The following is a 21849-nucleotide window of genomic DNA, read 5'->3' on the forward strand; positions in this document are numbered from 1 at the left end:
TAATAAAAATAACTTCTTATTCCCTCATGAAATGTAATGATGCAAGGCATGATGGATCCATGCTTCCATGTTGATTACGCCAAATTCTGACCCTACCATCTGAACGTCGCAGCAGAAATCGAGATTATTCAGACCATACAATGTTTTTTTCAAACTTCTATTGTCAAATTTTGATGGGCCCATGCAAATTGTATCCTCAGTTTCCTGTTTTTAGCTGACAGGAGTGGCACCCAGTATGTTCTTCTTTAGCAAATCTGCTTCAATGTTTGACGTGTTGTGCATTCAGAGATGTTTTTCTGCAGATAGTTATGTTATTTGAATCACTGTTGCCTTTCTATCAGCTCAAACCAGTCGGGCCATTCTCTGACCTAATGGCATCAACAAGATATTTTCGCCCACAGAACTGCCGCTCACTGGATATTTTCTCTTTTTCAGACAATTCTCTGTAAATCCTATAGATGGTTGTGCATGAAAATCCCAATAGATCAGCAGTTATTGAAATATTCAGACCACCCCGTCTGGCACCAACAACCATGCCACGTTCAAAGTCACTTAAATCACCTTTCTTTCCCATTCTGATACTTAGTTTGAACTTCAGCAGATCTTCTTGACCATGTCTACATGCCTAAATGCATTGAGTTACTGCTGTGATTGGCTGATTAGATTTTTTTGTTAACGAGCAGTTGAACAGCTGTATCTAATAAAGTGGCCGGTTGAATATGTCACAATAGGGAAGAAAAGTAGCCTGGCAAGCCAGACCTACATCAAGATGTTAGGTCTGGAAACTCACCATAGACGCGGTTTAATCCGAGGGGCGGGATAAACGGCTGCCTTTCAAATTCCCTCTGCATGCAATAGGACAGCGCTTCAACCAACCAGAGCGTTTTCCCGTTGTTCTCCAGCAGCCGTCATTCTTTGTTTTCAAGTGGCAGCCGTCGCAACTCTGTCGTCATATGTTAAGCCCGCCCCCGCCTACTCTATACACGACGTGATTGGCCTGACCCAATTTAGGTTTTTGCAGCTAGAAGGTCTATTGAGAGTGCCTAGACCCACCTGGCTGCGAAATACATTTTGCTGCCGCTAGGGTGCGTCTAGATTTCTAGGCTAGAAGAAAAGACTATTGCTTCCATTCCATGCCGAATTTAAGCTTCATAAAGAATTCAAACACACCATACAATTATTTTAATTCTGGTCTGAATGACTCTCTATATTCCAAGTTTTTTGAAGCGATACAGTAGCTTTGTGTGAAACTGGGCAAAATTTAAGTTGTCAAAATAATGATTCATTTAGCAATGTAGTCCACATTTGTGTTTGTGTGTGTTATTTAAAGATTGAAAGCTACAGTCCTCATTCATTGTAATTGAATGGAAAAGAGCAACAAGTGCTTTAGTATTTTTTCAGAATTGCTCCTTTTTGTGATTCATGGAAAGATGAAAGCCATGCTAGTTTGAGACTAAATGAGGGTGAGTAAATTATAACAGAATGTATTTTTGCAACTATTGCTTCAGCACTAACACACAGCTGCAGAAGAAAGGAGAAAATCAAAAGTATAAAACATTTCCAGACAGTATACTTTACTTGTATTGCCCAATTCAGTCTTTTTCCTTTATCATTTTTCTTTCTGATTTTTTCATTCTCTCAAGCTTTCTTTGTTGTGCTCAAGTGCGTTTGCAGTGAGAGCTAGAGAGAGGACACATGCCGCTCTGCATTGATTGATGTTGTAGTTGCAGACAATGTCCAGTCAACTAGAAACGTCTAGAGGAGAACTTCAAACTCTCTCCCTTTATCAAAATCAATTCGGCTCTCTTTGTTCTTTTGAATTTGAGCAATTCACTCCAGTCTCACAAAACTCTCTTGCAAAATTCTAATACATTTTTTAAAAACAGTATGCTGTTTACACTAATTGAAGTAATTCAAGTCGGCATGAAATGGAAGTTGTGATAGGCTTTTCCTCCTTATTGTGATGTATATCAGAGTGAAATGGCTTTTTGAACAAGAAAAAAAATTAGGGTGGGACATGATTTTGTCCATCAGGAATTGATTAGATGGTTGTGGTTTGCTAATTGCTGTGATCTCATAATGAGTGACAGGTTTGTCCTGCCCTCGCGCCAGTAAAAACATTGTCAGAGAAGAGAAGAAATGTCACCGCAAATGGAGGGGAAGTTACTTTGATTAAATAATGTGGGGGCACGTGGATTTTAAAAAATAAAGCTGTGCACGGATAAATCATTTATAATAAATACTGCGAAATTGCATAAAAAATTAAGAATTGCCATTTTGAGTTCATGGTGATATAACACAGCCCTATTGTTTTTATTTATTTTGACAACAAATGAACACTGGGGTGAGAGAGATATCTCTTGGTGAGAATGAGAAGTACAGAACATAATGACAAAACAGAAGTCAGTGACTCTTCAGCCACAGGGGACCCACACATGGCTGACTGTTTTCCATAATCCATCATCAGTGAGTTCAAACCGTGGAGTATCTGTGGATCAGAGGTTGTGAGGCCCCCACAGGATCCCCATTCTCTGAAGTTCAGACTGTTGCCCGCTCCCCCTCCCATTGCCATACATTAGTGTTCCTGAGGTCAGAGGTTAAGTGAGCTCAAAACAACAGTGGCTTGGCATCCATGTGAGTCAGCAGATGTCTGGAATTGACTAGATTTGTTTTTATAGAGGGGCAGAACAGCTGTGAAAGCTTGATAGAACACCTGCTGCAGTTAGACATTCAACTATTTTCTTGTTTACTATATCTATATATCTAGAAATATATATACATGCACACATATACATATACATATACATATATACATATACATATACATATACATATACATATACATATACATATATATATATATATATATACATACACACATACACATACACATACACATACACATACACATACACATATACATATACATATATACACAACAGTTCTTTCTGGTTCTCGAATCTGATTGGCTGAGAGCCTTTTCCAGTCGTGCAATAGTCCCCCAGTATCAGCACTGGAACCGTTTCACCGTTTGTATCACTCCATATTTGCGGCGACTGTCATGGCAGTCCACCAAATCCACCACTTTTTTTTCTTTTTTTTGTTACAAATACTGCTGTTCTTGTGTCACAAAATGTAGTTTTGAGAGTTTTTTAGGTGAGAATGTAATTATTTAGACCTCTTATATGTGACCCATATAAAAACATAGTGCCTCTTTTACAATTTGTCTAACAACTTTCGCAGATGCGAGCTCCAGGCCATCAGCGGCTGTTCAGCGCTCATGTACCTGCCGAAAACAGCTTCATCTCTGCCAGTCCTTCGGGAATGTGCTGTTGCCCTCTAGATAGTGGTTAAACATGAGATGTAATTCATTTGGGGCATATCAAACAGGCAATCTATACGGCTGAATCACATCCGTGCTGATATCACACTGTGATATTGCTCATATATGTCTTAAAATACTAATTAGAAACTCTGTGATTAGTCGAAGCTGATGTCTGTCTTTCCTGCTGTATACAGGAAAAGATTTGTGATCATGTTTTTCGAATTTTACTCCTTAAAACTATGTCATTCATTGGATTGCTTTCAGCTAAACCGCTTAACAGAAATAAGCACAAATGTCAGAGCATGTCAGAACACCTCCAGGGCCAGAAAACACCTCAGACCCCAGAGGGTTAAAATCAGCCAAACCATTAAACGGCTCGCTCTTCTGAACAATTCATTTTGTATGGGTCCGATGAAGGCATGATGAGTTTTTCATGAAATGCTCTTGACTTCCATTATTAGTGCGGTCATGCTGAGCGGATCTGAATGATTGAACAGTTGTCTTTATCCATTCTGAACTCAAATGCAAATAGCCTTAATGGAATATTCAGAAATGTTCTGTAATACGTTTTCCTTTTCTTAAATATTTTGATTTATTTTTCTTTAATTCTCAGTGACAAATTTCCAAGTCTCATGCATGCCATGATGCATTGTCATATATATTTTTATTTTGACACACAAATTTAATTTCACACAAATAAGCTAAAAAAAAAAAATAATGTGATAAATGTGGTTTATAACTAAAAACTGTGAATACAGTTGTACTTATTTTTATAGTTAGAAAATGCATTTAATGTTCTGCAAAGGCCTGTGTTTTTATGTTCTACTTGGTGGCTCTTGGAGATGCAATATTTAATTTCTTCTATTTTAATGAAGGACAGAATAACTTTGAGCTTTGTGTCACACAATGATAAAAATGACCTAGATAAATTCTTTCAGGCATGAGTTGGTCAATATGTACTACAGTATTAGAAACGTTTTCATTTTTTTAAGACCATTTTTTCTTTTCTTTTTGCATTGATTAATTGCTCTAGAATGTAATTGAGCTCAATAGCATTTATTTAGAAAATCAATAATAGCATTTAGTTTGAAAATCAATACAAATTAGTTTTTAAATTGACCTTAATGGACTTGAACTTGTGTTTTGGCCTGCATTTCAATGAACAGATATGCCAATAGGGCTGCAGATAAAGTTTGCCCTTCCAGTTTGAATTAGATTATCTGAATTGACTTAATAAAAATATCATAATTTTGCAAAGGGAGAAAGTCTGCAAACGGTATCTTATTACCAGGCAAGAAAAGTGTCATGCTTCAAGCTGATTGTAATGATCTCTGCAAACTTGGCTTCTCAGTTTAATTAATGTGCCGTTTCACAGTCGCTATTTTTGTAGCATTTCATAATGTCACTACTCAAACTCTGGGTCAATATGTCTTTGTGCTCTGTCTCTTCTCGATAATTGCATGTGCACTGGACTGAGAGGAACATCAGACTTCACCAGAACAATCTTTCTAAAGATACAGAAGGCAAGTCAGACCTATATGTGTGATCAGTATCTGAAATTCCAATCATTCAGAATTGATTTTGCATTGAGTGGATTGACCCTAACAAAAAAAAAATTTTTTTTTTTACTATTTACCCATGCCGATTAAGTGGCGCATTCAAATAACAAGAATCAATGGACCACATTATTAGACTATTTCATAAGGCTGCGTGATATATTTAATCCATTTAAAAATCATAATACTTTGTGAAATCACAAAGTCTGTGATTCAATTAAATAACACTGCAAGTTTCAGAGTGAAGCAATGCTTTAATTATTTACATACTTGCAGGTTATGTGTTTCTCTGTTCACTGTAAATGCTGCTCCTGCTTTTCTTTGGGTTTCCTAATAACGTGCATTTGGGAATGCAAATAAAGTCTGACACGCTTTGTGTTTCATATGGTATTGCACCCTTTTCATTTAAACGTGCGTGGAATGTGTCCATCTCTGCATAAGCTGTGAGTTTAGGTTGCTTATAACTTTCATCTGGGAACGCAACGTGTGCCATTTCCCCAGATTTGTAACATAAATCAGTAATAAACCCACGCCAACACAGGAGAATACATAAATATGTTTCTAAATGAAACATTGTTGTTCATCGCAATTTCAAAATAAAGGTTTAAACCTTTGAAATGCTTCTATCTTAAAGAAGTGGTAAAATATTAAAGATTAAGTGCACATTTGATTAAATGTTGTTTGGCCAATCCCAACAATGATTGATTATGCTGTAAATTAAAGTATAACACAAAACAGTGGCAGCATTTGTTATAATACGTAATCTACATACAGTGAGGAAAATAAGTATTTGAACACCCTGCTATTTTGCAAGTTCTCCCACTTGGAAATCATGGAGGGGTCTGAAATTGTCATCGTAGGTGCATGTCCACTGTGAGAGACATAATCTAAAAAAAAAAATCCAGAAATCACAATATATGATTTTAACTATTTATTTGTATGATACAGCTGCAAATAAGTATTTGAACACCTGTCTATCAGCTAGAATTCTGACCCTCAAAGACCTGTTAGTCTGCCTTTAAAATGTCCACCTCCACTCCATTTATTATCCTAAATTAGATGCACCTGTTTGAGGTCGTTAGCTGCATAAAGACACCTGTCCACCCCATACAATCAGTAAGAATCCAACTACTAACATGGCCAAGACCAAAGAGCTGTCCAAAGACACTAGAGACAAAATTGTTCACCTCCACAAGGCTGGAAAGGGCTACGGGGAAATTGCCAAGCAGCTTGGTGAAAAAAGGTCCACTGTTGGAGCAATCATTAGAAAATGGAAGAAGCTAAACATGACTGTCAATCTCCCTCGGACTGGGGCTCCATGCAAGATCTCACCTTGTGGGGTCTCAATGATCCTAAGAAAGGTGAGAAATCAGCCCAGAACTACACGGGAGGAGCTGGTCAATGACCTGAAAAGAGCTGGGACCACCGTTTCCAAGGTTACTGTTGGTAATACACTAAGACGTCATGGTTTGAAATCATGCATGGCACGGAAGGTTCCCCTGCTTAAACCAGCACATGTCAAGGCCCGTCTTAAGTTTGCCAATGACCATTTGGATGATCCAGAGGAGTCATGGGAGAAAGTCATGTGGTCAGATGAGACCAAAATAGAACTTTTTGGTCATAATTCCACTAAACGTGTTTGGAGGAAGAAGAATGATGAGTACCATCCCAAGAACACCATCCCTACTGTAAAGCATGGGGGTGGTAGCATCATGCTTTGGGGGTGTTTTTCTGCACATGGGACAGGGCGACTGCACTGTATTAAGGAGAGGATGACCGGGGCCATGTATTGCGAGATTTTGGGGAACAACCTTCTTCCCTCAGTTAGAGCATTGAAGATGGGTCGAGGCTGGGTCTTCCAACATGACAATGACCCGAAGCACACAGCCAGGATAACCAAGGAGTGGCTCTGTAAGAAGCATATCAAGGTTTTGGCGTGGCCTAGCCAGTCTCCAGACCTAAACCCATTAGAGAATCTTTGGAGGGAGCTCAAACTCTGTGTTTCTCAGTGACAGCCCAGAAACCTGACTGATCTAGAGAAGATCTGTGTGGAGGAGTGGGCCAAAATCCCTCCTGCAGTGTGTGCAAACCTGGTGAAAAACTACAGGAAACGTTTGACCTCTGTAATTGCAAACAAAGGCTACTGTACCAAATATTAACATTGATTTTCTCAGGTGTTCAAATACTTATTTGCAGCTGTATCATACAAATAAATAGTTAAAAAATCATATATTGTGATTTCTGGTTTTTGTTTTTTAGATTATGTCTCTCACAGTGGACATGCACCTACGATGACAATTTCAGACCCCTCCATGATTTCCAAGTGGGAGAACTTGCAAAATAGCAGGGTGTTCAAATACTTATTTTCCTCACTGTAAGTTGATTGTTTATATTATGCATATTACGGATAAACGCTATTGTTTACTTAAATTTTTTTATCTGATTACTTGATTAATCATCAAAATAATCAACAGATTACTCGATTACCAAAAAAATCATTAGCGACATCCCTACTACCATTCAAAAGTTTGGGGTCAGTATAGATTTAAATGTTTTTGAAAGAAGTATTCTCATCAAGGCTGCTTATATTTGATCAAATATACACTAAAATATATCATTTAATTGTAAAATATTATCATTTAAAATAATAGATTTTTAAATAAAATTAATTAGATTGATCTAACTGATTGACAAGATTGATCATGTCAAGAAGGATAAGTAATCTGCAGTTAACACTGACTTTTTAATGTTAAATGGCTATAATTATATATTTTATCTTTAGAAGTCAATTCCATTTAATAGAAGTAATGAAAAAAGATATTAAGATCAATATGAGTGCATGTGTCCACATATGTTAGGCCATAGTGTGAGTTGTTTTCTGCTCCTTTAGCAATTGCATTTTACTGGCAGATTTTAAGTTGAATACTGCTGTCATATGTTATATACATGTAGTGTGCATGGAAAAGCTGCCAACACAACAATAATGTGATTCTAGCGAAAAATGTGAATGCCATAATTGGTGTTTGTATGTTGGTGCGTCACAATTGTTGAGTGTGACATATGGTCTATTGAGTGGAAAGACCTCTTAGGGAGAAGACTGAGAAAGAAAATAGAGATAGAGAGAGATGGACAAAGAGTGTGGAGGTGGATGAGGGAGGGCATGAATATGTCAATAGTCAGCAGGATATTGTCGGTGAATGAATTATATTTGTTTGTGTAAGATACTACATGTCCACACATGTGCTATGGAGGTTTATATAGCCCAATAGGAAGTGGCGATATGATGCATTTTCTGCACAGTCTATTTAATCCCATAGAGAGATGGCACAGGAAACGTCTCCAGCTGAGTGCCTTAAGTTGTATTACAGACACTTTGGACAGTATCACAGGAAGATTCCCCTTGTAGCAACCTGGGGTTAAGAGTGTTGCTCAAACGAATCTCACCTTCGACCTTTTTGTTGACCAGCTCTGAGAAGTACTGAACTAAATCTGTGACGGCAAGCGTTAAATCACAAATGCACAATGAATTAATTGTACAGACGTATAGAATATCATGTTCCAGCTTGCTGCCTTTGAATTCATTTAATGAAAGAATTTTGAAATTGTAATAAAGTATCTTTTGACATATATATTTTTTTCACTTTAAAGAGCAAAAACCGATTCACTGATAAACAAATCATGGATGAAAAGATGAAGCAAAAGCTAAAGTGAATAAATAAGCTTTCCATTGATGAATGGTTTGTTAAGATAGGACAATATTTGGCAGAGATACAACTATTTGAAAATCGGGAATCTGAGGATGCAAAAAAATCGAAACATTGAGAAAATCGCCTTTAAAGTTGTCCATTTCTGTTGCCAATATTGCTGCATCCACTCACAAAAATAAATTTGATATATTTGCGGTAGGAAATTTACAAAATATCTCACTTAATATACTTAATATCCTAAAAAATTATAATTTTGACCCATACAATGTTTTGTTGGCTATTGCCACAAATATACCAGTGCTACTTGTGACTGGTTTTGTGGTCCAGGGTCACATTTTAGGCTAATAACAGGTGCTTGAGAGCTCTAGTGGATTGAAGGTCATCTTGTTTTAGTGACTAAGAAAGAAACAGTCACATATTATGTGTCTTTTCCAGACTCCATAACAACAGAACCCCTGGACACTGTCTGTACACCTGACCAAAACATCACTTGCAGAAAATACTTTCCTGTTATCCATCATTGATAACAGTTGTATAATACGTCAGCCAAAAATGTAGGCGATGCTCTCAGGCTTTAGATCATTTTCATTTAGCAGACAGTTTTTCCAGGTAACTGACTAAAGGGCAATCTGGAACATTCTTGATAGTAATAACCATAGTAATGACAGTAAATTATGCATAATTACATGCAACTAACCATCAACCAAATCCTAATCCTACCCTAACCTGTAGTAAGTATGTTGTTAATTAATATTACTCAGTACTTAAATGTATAATTACACTGTAACAATGACACCTTAAAATAAAGTGTAACCTTGTGTTGTGTTTGTTATGCTTTGTTTTGGTGTGGTGTTTTGCCTTTTGTTTTGTTTTGTTGTGTGCTGTATTACTGATTTGTTGTGTTTTTTGTTGCGCTTTGTTGTGTGCTGTATTGTTTGTTTCGTTAGGCATCGATAGTTTAAAAAAAAAAAAAAAACCCATATTTATTTGAAGCATCTCTTAAGTTTTAACAGAAATTAATTTGTTTTGATTGGTTTTCCTTTACATTAAACCATGGCCCCTCAGGCTAACTTTTGCACTACATAGGGGGCTTTGGCTGTTTGAAGGGTCATGGCCCCCTCGAGCCTTTATCTATTTGAACTATGCTCCAGTTGACTCAAAAGGGATGTGTAGCTTATAGCCCCTTCTATTGTCACACTCGGTCTACTCAGTTTGTCATAGTTTTTATTTTTGGAGATCTCATACGAGGACTGACTCGGCTGTCAGTCAACAGTAAAGTGCATTCAATGCAGCCAAATACGTAAGTTGGGATTCAGACTCAGCATTATTCCTTCAGCTTGCTATCACTCACTTATATAGCTCTAATAGGACATCCTGATGCACAATCCTCACCTTTTTGCCATAACGTTAAATCACACTGGCAGTTCAGTTCCACACTCCTCTGATTCAGTAGTGCGGAATAGCATGGATCACATTCTGATTTACTGTCCTTTGATACAGTGTGTCCTGCCAGTTATAATAGACTGCTGCCTTGAGGTGGACGTAATGGAAGTCAGTGCTTTAATGCGTCGGATATACCAGATTTTAAACTTGTGGTTTTTAGCAGGGTGATTGCTCTAGTTCTCTAAATGTGGCCAACAACTGAAAAAGGTTAAGTATAATGATTTATTATATTGTCTATGATCACTATTAGAGTTTTTCAAACACATTTTGTAATAAACGCTTGAGCTGTAATTGTTTCTCTAAAAAACTGAACTTCACCTGTTCAGCTCTCACTAACTGAAGCTGACACAATGTCAGCTGATTTGCATAACAGTAATCACAGAAAAGTGAAAAGGACAGCTAGAGAGACTACACGTGTGTATATAAATGCATAGCAATCATTTCAAATGATTTCTTTGGTCCAGGCTATGCATACAGATGTTTCCATATAACAGAGTGATGGAGTTGCTGGTCAGCTGAGGTCAGATGATCATTTTCTGTCACTGCACTCTGGAACCTCCATTAGTTCAGTGAGTGACGGGCGATAGATACACTGCTGCAGACCCACAGGGATAATGAATCCTCTGACAACAGGTGCCATTGTCAGAATAGCAGGTGAGAGCATCCAGAGGCAGCGGGAATGTCTCGTCATTACAGAAAGTGACTGTGCCCAATCTAGGGGATTTAAGAGCTTTTTTTTTTTTATTGCAACTTCATAACATAGCACAGTATGGATAATTGTTTGTGTGTGTGTGTGTGTGTGAGAGTGGGAGAGAGGGAGAGAGGGAGAGAGGGATAGAGGGATAGAGGGAGATTGATTTTTGAAAAAACTTTATTTACAATTTTAACAGTATCTCTTCACAATAAACTGACCATATAATACATTCAACACATTACACAGAGGATATTAATACCTAATGAAATTACAAAGAAAAAAACAAATCACCTTCACAAACTGTACACAAAGCACCATGACTGCACCATATCAATTCAAAAGTTGAAAGATCTCTCATAGTTTTATAAAACCGAAAATTAATCAAAACTCTAGATTTTATCAAAGTTAAAAAACACACGTTCACATCATTGCTACACTTTTGTTCCACTCTGTTTTTCCTGCTGATATAAATAGCCATTTTTGCTTGCCCTAAAATGAAATTCAACAATTGACAGGTGAAACGTTTTTTTCTGAAAGTACTTAAAACCCAAAATGAAAGTCTCAATACAAAAAGTTTCATCAAACCTACAAAACAATTCTTTTAATCTCATAAACAAAGGTTCTAATCTAAAACAATGCATGAAAGCATGAAAAACAGTCTCCCTTTGAAAACAGAAAGGGCAAGCAGAATTAACTTCTGGATTCAGCACCGAAATAAAAGAATTGACAGCAATGGCACCATGGAGAATTCTCCATTGTATATCACCAAACCTTTTAGACAATGGTGGCTTATATAATGATCTCCATTCAGGTTTTACATCATTTCTTAGTTTAAAAACAGAACGCCATGGTGTATCGGTTCTTTTTTCTAACATTTCCTTATTAAAAAAAAATGTTTTCCTTCACTTGACAAGAAATCTAAAATCAAAGATTCACCTGATTTCAGCAAAAAAACCTATACCCTCTTCAAGATTGGGTTGAATAATCAAACACGGAAAGGGATCCTCAACATCAGGAGTACAAACCCCTGTAAAAAAGTCTCTTAACAAATGTTCTTCTTCAACTGAAAAACATGATTTAAGTTTGACAAAAAAACGAGTTAATAAACGAACAGATCTGATTCCTAAATGTTTGGATACGACATTCACATTCTCAAATTGAGGCCCAGTTAAAATCAACAAATGTCCCAAAGTAAAAACCTTGGATTTCAGCAATATGGTGCTGAACCCCGGCAGATAGCAGTGAGTAGCAATGTCCAAGCGGGCCCCAAGTATCAATGGTTCCTGCAAAAGCCAGTGGAGAGAATATGAGTTCTCAGTCTTGTGAACACGAAAAAAACTCCACACCTTGAAAAGGTTTCGATAGAAAGCAGGCAGTTCCGATAAATCCAATTTGGTTGGATCCATTAAAAAGAGGGATTTATCCAGTCCGAAATCCCCAATAGTGTGCAAAATGGTGCAGCTCGCAGCACGCCAGCTGAAATCTGTAGAACCATCAAGTAATCTTTTTAAAAACTGTAACCGAAAGGCAGCCATTCTACTTTGTAAGTGAATCAAACCTTGCCCACCTTCATCTTTGGGGAGGTATAAAACACTCTGTAGGACCCAGTGTAGTTCGTCCCAAAAAAAGTTCACAAGAGCAGCTTGAACTTCCGCTAAAAACTGTGGTGAGGGGTCTACACATGCCAATCTATGCCAAAGTGAGGATGCCACTAAGTTGTTGACAATAAGAGTTCGCCCCCTATAGGACATATTCGGTAATAACCATTTCCACTTATCCAATCGCCCCTTAACTTTTTCCATCAGCCCCTCCCAATTTTTTTGTAACACACTGTCATCCCCTAGATAAACTCCTAAATATTTTATACCCCCATTCCCCCAACACAACCCATCAGGAAGGCAAGGTTTACCATCAGTCCATTGTCCCAACAATAAAGCATCACTTTTTTTCCAATTGACCTTTGCGACAACAGTCTAAATTCTTCAATTAAATTAAGTAAAATCTGCACATCACTTTGTCTGTTGATCATCACCACAATATCATCGGCATAGGCTGACAAACAAATTTTATTATTACAAACTGGTAAAAACAAACCACTTAATTGACCTCTTATCTGTTGAAGCAATGGCTCAATAACCAAGGAATACAACATTCCAGACAAGGAGCAACCTTGTCTGATACCCCTGAGAACCTGAAAAGGAGCACATAAGCCACCATTTATTTTCAGCATACTCTCAACGTCACAATAGAGTACCCTAATCATGTCTATAAAGTTCTTGCTAAAACCAAAAGCTGTTAAAGCACTCCACAAATATGAGTGCTCTACTCGGTCAAACGCCTTCTCCTGATCCAAAGATATCAAGCCACAGTCCAAATTTAACAATTTAGAGACGTAAAAAATATCCAGAATTAAAGAAATATTGTCGAATATAGATCTACCAGGGACACAGTATGTCTGGTCCGGATGGATAACCTGACCCAACACTCCAGCCAATCTGTTACCCAATGCCTTAGAAAGTATTTTATAGTCACTGCAGAGAAGCGAGACAGGGCACCAGTTCTTAATATCTGTAAGGTCCCCTTTTTTTGGAAGAAGAGTGATCACCGCTCTTCGGCAACTCAACGGCAACCCGCCCTTCGACAAGCTGTCCTTAAGTACCTCCAGCAGATCTAAACCCAACTCCAACCAAAAAGCCTTGTAGAAGTCAACCGGGAGGCCATCCACTCCTGGTGCCCTCCCAGACTCCATGCTTTGCAGGGCCTTATAGAGCTCTTCCAAGGTCAGCACTCCTTCAAGATCATTATTACCCTCCTCTGACACCTTTGGTAGGCTGTCAAGGAAAACGTTGTCCACACAAACCTCTGACTTGAGCTCACTCCTATACAGATTTCGATAAAACTGTACTGCCCTTCCCCGAATACCAGCAGGATCCGACAATAACACTCCATCTTCGGAGCGCAATCCATGAATAAACCGTTTCTGCCCGTTTTTTTTTTCCAGATTGAAAAAGTATTGGGATGGTGCATCCATCTGATCAATGCTTTGAAAGCGTGAACGGACCAGAGCCCCCTGTACTTTATGCCCCAGTAGATCAGCTAACTGAGCTTTCTTCTTTGAGCAGGCTTCTAAATAATGAATCTCGCCAGTAGATTGAGCCAAATTTTGAAATTCAATTATCTCTCTTTCCAAAAACTCTAAAGAACGAGTCAACTCCTTAGTAACGTTGTGAGTATACTGTTGAGTAAATTGTCTTATTTTTATCTTACCAACATCCCACCACTGTTGCAATGAATTAAAAAAAGACTTCTTTGTTCTGTGAGCTTCCCAGAAATACTTAAATGATTCCTTAAAAAAATTATCATTTAACAAATTAGTATTAAAATGCCAGTATGCGCTTTTTGGTTGTATTGAGCTTAAAATAAGCTTACAGTGCACCATACTGTGACTTACTGGTGTTATATAACATTTATTGAAAATACTAAGATGGTGATTAAAACTGTAAAATCTGTCCAGCCTAGCTAATGACATAACATTATCACGTGTGTGAACCCAAGTGTACTGTCTCTCATTACCATTTAAAGATCTCCAAACATCACATAAATCATACTTTTTAATAATATGAATAAAACGTTTACGCGAAGCCAAATGAGGCTCAATGTGATTTCGATCTAGATTATGCTCAGTACAGTTGAAATCACCACCTAGGAACAAAAAGTCTTCAGGGCAACAGTTTTGTAGAGTTGAACACCGTATGTCTAAAAAAAAACATTCTTTCAACTGGTGCAGTTGGAACATATACACAAATAAAAATAAACACATAACTTTCGACAACAGCTCTAACTTTCAAAAGCCTACCTTTTACTTTTTCATCAACATCATAAGAGATAGGACTAAAATTCTTTGTGAATAAAATGGCAACTCCCCCACTTATTGAAGTGTTATGCCTTAACACAGGGATGCCATCAAACTCCCTCGCCCAGTCAGCAGCATTTTTCAAGTCGCTATGAGTTTCTAGTAACAAAACAACATCAATATCTTTCTGTTTAATTACTTCATATATTGTAGCTGTTAACTGTTAACATTCAAAGTAGCTACATGAACTTCACTCATAAAAAAGAAAAAAGAAAAGAAAAAACACCCAAATAGCCAAAAATCATCAGCCATTCTACTTTAACAGACATTTAAATTAACAGACATCATTGTTTAAAGCAGTATTCCTCACAATTTTCTTAAGTCGATAGACTTCTTTGTTAGTAAAGCAACTCTCTGCCATTAGGCTTCTTGCTTTTTCAGTGAACTGTTTGACATCAGGAAAATATTCCTGCACATTCACACCTCTTTTATTTTTTGTTGATCTAATGAATAACTTAATATCATCAAGTCCGTAATCCCGACCAATGAACTCCCCCTGAGAAAGTGTCATACTAGAGTCAGAAGACCCACCATCACTTTCTGTATCCTGATCCATATCGTCTTGCACTTCACTCGTTTTACTTATTTTGGCATCAAACTTTTTTTTAATCATCTTCCTTTTATGAGGCATTTTGAAAAAATGCTCTTCCTCCACACAATCCGTCGCACAAGCCTCTTGCAATATCATTGAACTATTCTCTAAAGCACTTTCATTTTGCTCATCTCCTTTATCCTCAGAAAACTGTGCCACGCTCGGTAAATCTTTGACACTAGCCTCTGAAAGTGTTTTTTGAAAGTGTGAACAACACTCTCACCGGGAACACTCGTAGCCGTCACCGCCACAGCCGAGCTCGGCCCCGGCAATACCTCCTCAACTATGTCAGCAACACCAAACGCACCACCACCACCCTCAGTACTCTCATTCACTAGGTTTGCTTCCCTTTCTGAAACTTTGTCAGGACAATTGCGAATTAAATGTCCAGATTTACCACAACTAAAACACTTAGATTTCGTGGTAGTGACAAAAATTACGTATTCAAAATTGTCAATGCGAAAATTTAGCGTCATGTCTAGCTCGACATCATCCTGAATATTCATATACGCGAATCGCCTGAACGAAACAATGTGTTTCAACAGAGGTGATCTGCTATTGATTGGGATCTTTTTAATCGGAGATACCAATTTTCCATGTTCAATCAACTGTAACTTTCATCACTAAAACGTAAGGCCCGCCTCTCCATTCACCCGATTGGACAGTGGAAAAAAACGTGATGACGTCGTGCGCTTTTTCCGCTCGGAGTTGCTTTTTTTTCAACTTCAAAAACGCGAGCCGCAGCAGGCGGTAAAACGCGAGGCACAGCAGGCGCATAAACAGCGCGCAGAACGCTCGCTGCCATTGGAAACCAATAGGTGGGTTTCAGTCACGTGATTATGATGACGTGCGAAGGCGGGGCGATTTCAGATGGAGGGCAGGAAGTAAACACGGAGAATACGTCTATGGAGGAAACCGTTGCGGAGAGTCCGTATTGTACCTTTATGATTTTTTTAACAGTCTGTTTACACGTTCTTTCAACTCTGACCCATATCCGATTCATGCGTTTACACTTGCCATACTATCTGAAACATCGCACATGCTTAAAGGGTTAAATTCTCTTGCACAGATGGACGAACGTGAAATATGCTTGATCCTAGCTCTGCGATGTATGCGAAGTTCACCAAACATCACCATGATTATGAGGCGGAGGAGGACGAAAAGTGCCATCATTGCACATATGCTTCAGTTATTGTGTGTGAGAGAGATCGCAGGACTGGTGGGAGCATATTGTGTTTAAATATTGGCTTTAACCGCGGAGACGTTGCCTAATGCCTCAGAAAATCCGATCCGCCTGACAGTTGCATTGGCACATATCCGATTTATTTCCACATATGAATGAGGCCTGAAACCGATCTTGAAATATCCAAATGCATGCGTTTTTTGCCTGTTTACACTGTCATAGAACACATCGGATCTCTGTCACATATGAGCAAAAAATCGGAATTGGGTCACATTTCACTGACAGTGTAAACGAGACCTAAGTAAATGAGCATTTAACGACAACATAATGCTATATAAACACAGACACAAAAAACACGTTGGCTAGCTAATATACCTCCGACGAAGTGATCGCTGCAGACACGGGCATTAACAGACTCTGCTCCTCCCGATCGCAGACGTAACTTGCGTTAAAAATCCACTTTTTACGGTGTTGTTCTGTGAGCTTTTTACATTTCTCACCTTTATGAGTGACAATCTTCGGTACTCTATAAAAACCCTTTCCCTTTTCTCGATTAGAACAATTGGAGCAGCCGTAAACTACACAAAACATTGGCATTTTTTCAGACGGCAGATCCTCAGCTATTTCACTTCCTGCCCTCCATCTGAATTTCGCGCTCTCGCGATGCAGCAGTGTGACGTCACGTGAAACCAACCTATTGAAAATTAAGAAACACCACAATTCATTCTGGAGGCGGATAGCACGCTCTCATGCCCCACAACCTCACCAATGGCAAGACAACATTCCTCCACACTCACCGCGGCGGCAACTTTAACCGCATTATGCCGCGTGAGTGAACTCAAAACCTGCACACGTGGGGCCGACATGCTTCCCAGATAAAGTGGATAGCACGCGGCCCAACAAAGAACCAAAAATACTAAATACTAAATAGAAAAGACCAGAAAAACAGCAAGGGGAAAAAATAGAAAACAGCTTCACTCACAAGCCCTCCAGCCACGCTCACACACTCCGTCAACTCGCACTCAGACACACCGGAAGTAAGTGAGAGAGAGAGAGAGAGAGAGAGATGCTGCGTTCCAGTCCAAAATTGTCATGCCCTTCACTTGCTAACTTCCCTCCGTCTCGTTCACTCGGATGTACGTCATTGCGAGTGCCCACTACTGGCGGAAACTGCAATGGGCTGAATTGGAACGTCCTAAGCCCTTGATCACTTGGAATCAGCTATGGAGTTGATTTATTATTTACATTTGTTTTCCCTTTAAGAATTTGTTTAATGCAGCATCCAAATGTATATATGGTGTTTGGGTTGTTTTCAATTAAAAAAAATTTAATTAATATATCATAGAGTTGTTTGTTGTGGTGGTGATTAGACGAGATATGTGGTGACGTCACAATCGTACTGCATTGTGGGACATATAGGTGCCTGAAGTGTACATATGAAGTAGACTCACTCCCTCGGTCAAAATCGAGGGAACGAGGGTCTGTCCATCTAAACTTCCCTTGTCCACTTCACGAAGTGAAACGCACTTCAAAATGGCGGCAGGGATTCCCCCGAGGGGAAGTGCTTAGGGAAGTTCTCAAGTGCGTGTCTAAAAGTGGACTGGAACGCAGCACTAGTCCAAAATTGTCATGCCCTTCACTCGCTAACTTCCCTACGTCTCGTTCACTCGGATGTACGTCATTGCTTACGTTGCACGAGTGCCCACTACTGGCGGAAACTGCAATGGGCTGAATTGGAACGTCCTAAGCCCTTGATCACTTGGAATCAGCTATGGAGTTGATTTATTATTTATTTGTTTTCCCCTTTAAGAATTTGTTTAATGCAGCATTCAAATGTTTATAGGTGTGTTTGGGTTGTTTTAAATACAAAAAAATAGAATTAATATATCATAGAGTTGTTTGTTGTGGTGGTGATTAGATGAGATCTGTGGGGACGTCACAATCGTACTGCATTGTGGGACATATAGGTGCCTGAAGTGTACATATGAAGTAGACTCACTCCCTTTGTCAAAATCGAGGGAACGAGGGTTTGTCCATATAAACCTCCCTCGTCCACTTCACGAAGTGGAACGCACTTCAAAATGGCAGCAGGGATTCCCCCGAGGGGAAGTTCGCAAGTGTGTGTCTAAAAGTGAACTGGAACGCAGCCAGAGAGAGAGAGAGAGATTTTTCAGATATTTCTGGGTATGACATGCACTCTGGTCCACTTTTTTATTGTTGTTGTGGTGGCAGATATGGCAGCCATATTATATACTGTATACAGACATGTACTGTAGAAGTGTGGATACAAAATTCAAAGTTTTCAATCCCATTGTAGAAAAACACTATTGACAGTAACCCACACTGTAATAAATGTCATAATTTGAATGGTAAAAAAAAAAAAAAAAACTGTAAAAAGGTTACTGTAAAAACTGGTTAACGGTATATGTATACGTTTTTATATCAGCTTATGGAACAAACTACTTGTGATGAACTTTAATTCATCATGTGTCTTTCTCTTGCCTCTTTTTGGTTGTCACTATATTGTAAGGGTAAAACATATTTTAGTAACTTATATTATCATTATTTGATTGTTTTTACTGTAAACTTAAGTTTGATCTGTAAAGTTTAAATACAGTCTAAACAAATTTTTGCACGGTAAAGTGTTGGCAACCAAAGTTGCCGTTATTTTATTTTATTTTTTTATTTTTATTTTTTTAATTATTATCACATTTTAGGGGTTATTTTAAAGGGAATATATAACATTAATATGGGAACGTTTTTTATGTAATGAAAGCTCCCCATTATATGATGGACTTCTAGATGTGGGCATTTGAGTCTACAGTATAATGGCTGATTTTATTTCAGCTTTATTTTACTGTCCATTTTATAGTACAAAAGCACATAAGAAAAATGTAAACGGGTCTCAAAAGATTTTTTTAGCATCAAGAATCAAGTTTTTCAAGTTTATATTCAAGTTTTTCAACCTTTAATATATGTAGTTGACTGTGCATCCATATACTTTACTGTGCAGTACATAACAAAAAAAGAGCAGATTTTTTAAGAGTGGGCCATAAAGCCAAAATACTATATCTGAAGGATACTGTAAAGTTATACCGTACCACATTAGAAGGCCAAGTGAGCAAAGATTGACCTTGCATGAATAAATCACAGCACAAAGCAGACCAAGTGCTGCATTATCTCATCACTGTAACATGACTAATGCTCAAACACATACTAGACAAGTCAGATAGGCAGTGATAAATAATGGATGCAGTACTGCAATGCCAAATGAAACCAGCAGCCTTTTGTAAACTCCGCCTGAGGGGCCAAGCATTGGCTGGTTAAAGTGGTCCGCTTAGCGTCAATGTTAAGATTGCACTAGCAGAGCCACTACCATTGAGTTGAATAGGAATACCAATGTGTTACAGACTGCAGGCCACAGCAAATCATTTTTAAATGCATCAACATTCTGAGGACTCATTCAGAATTCTCTGAAGACTTTCAGCAAAGATTATTTAACTTTTTTTTCTTTTTTTTTCAGTAACTTCGATGTTAATTTCAGATGCTTTAGGTTTTAAATACATTTAATTTAATGATTCTATACACTTTTTGCTGGAGTGACAAATAAGTCAAGCAAACAACTCACTCCCTGCTGTGAAAGTGGGTCGTTTTCTGTCTTATTTTTGAAGTGGCAGACAAAAGTAGCTGAACCGAGAGCGAGTTACTGGCCTGATTTTATCAACTGTTAACTCTCTTAGAATTTAAACATGTTACATCCGTGTGCCATAATACTTTGTGAGAGATCTTTCTCATAAAGATTGTATAAGGTAAATGCTGTACTGTATGTTAAAATGGCAATTTCTTCTGTTTGATGCATTTGTTTGTGTAGGGGAAATATATTAAATACAATTCTGATGTGTTGTTTTTGTCATGACATTAAATTGAAACAAGCAGCGAGAACCCACATTATAATGTACAACATTTAAACAAGAAAGGCTCCAGTGATATTACTGTAGAGGAAGGCAGTTTCTAATAAAGTGTTTTCATGAAATGAATTGTCAGATTTAGTTAAAATTATAAAATGAGACATTTTGATTAGAAAATGTAATTGGAAACATATTTTCAGAGACCAATGCAACGATTTAACTAAATATTAAAGAGGAATTGGCATGAAGTGCATCAATGCTACATGGACTTGTGCCTCCTGTGTCAGATATCAGTCTAAGGGGAGGGAACATAGTTTTTTTTTTTTTTTTTTGCTCTGAAAAAGGTATGATGAAATGATGGGAAATAATAAGACAGTTCTTTCAATATTGCTGTGTGAAAAATAAATGATAAGCTTTTGATTCCAGCTGTTAAACCTCTTGGGTCTGAGGTGTTTTCTGGGCCCTGGAGGTGTTTTGACATGCCCTGATATTTGTGTTTATTTCTGTTACTTATAACATTTTCATGGCAAAAGTCGGAATACATGGACAACATAAAACACAGAATCATGCATTTTTTTGTTAAACTTTTAATACATTTTACTTTTAAATATGGTTTGGAATCAGATACTTAAGGTCAGGAATGTGACGCTTCCTTAGATGAAAAAACTAGAAAAACAAACAACAACATCAAAAATGGTATTTGGAAAAAAAGAGATTTCATAGGGCCCTATAGGCCAAGTTGCAGCTCAGTCTGTAAAATGTAATCTTGTGTAAAACTGCACTTTCCAGGAAGCCCTCCACACATCAATCAGATGTGCTACAGCTTGTGCCACATTCAGTGAATTTATAGAGAGGAAATGCTACGACAGCATTAGTCTCCATCTTTCGCTTGGGAAGGAGCTTAGGGAGAATATCCGTCAAACATCACAGGGAAGACGTTTCTAGAGCACTTTTTTTTGTGTGTCACAGGGACTGGGAAGGAAAGGTCCAAATGTGTGATCATGAGCCCTGCAGTCACACAGTCACTACCAGCCTGTACACCTCTGTATGGTCATAGCTCACTGTGACTCTCCTCTAAATGATTCATTCTTCTCATGTTATTAAATCATGAATGCTGTTTAATTCATGACCCAGGTGCCAGGAGTCCATGGCCAGAATTCTACAGTGCCTTGAGTTTTTACCCATGGGATGTTCTTGCACGGCACTGAAAATGTTTTATCAAGTCATAGTCCTTCCTCTCTCTCTCTCTCTCTCTCTCTCTCTCTCTCTCTCTCTCTCTCTCTCTCTCTCTCTCTCTCTCTCTCTCTCTCTCTCTCTCTCTCTCTCTCTCTCTCTCTCTCTCTCTCTCTCTCTCTCTCTCTCTCTCTCTCTCTGTGACATCACACACGTTGTTAAAGATGGCAAGCGATGATTGGTTGGGAAGCAATGTGTAGTCTGACATATTTCTAGTCCACGACACAACAATAATTTAGGAATCAAAATCGCATAATCTGATACAGGGACTATCGTAACAGACAAAATATTGTGT

The sequence above is a fragment of the Abramis brama genome (assembly GCF_963993115.1).
Source record: "Abramis brama genome assembly, chromosome: 2".
In the NCBI taxonomy this organism is placed as follows: Eukaryota; Metazoa; Chordata; class Actinopteri; order Cypriniformes; family Leuciscidae; genus Abramis; species Abramis brama.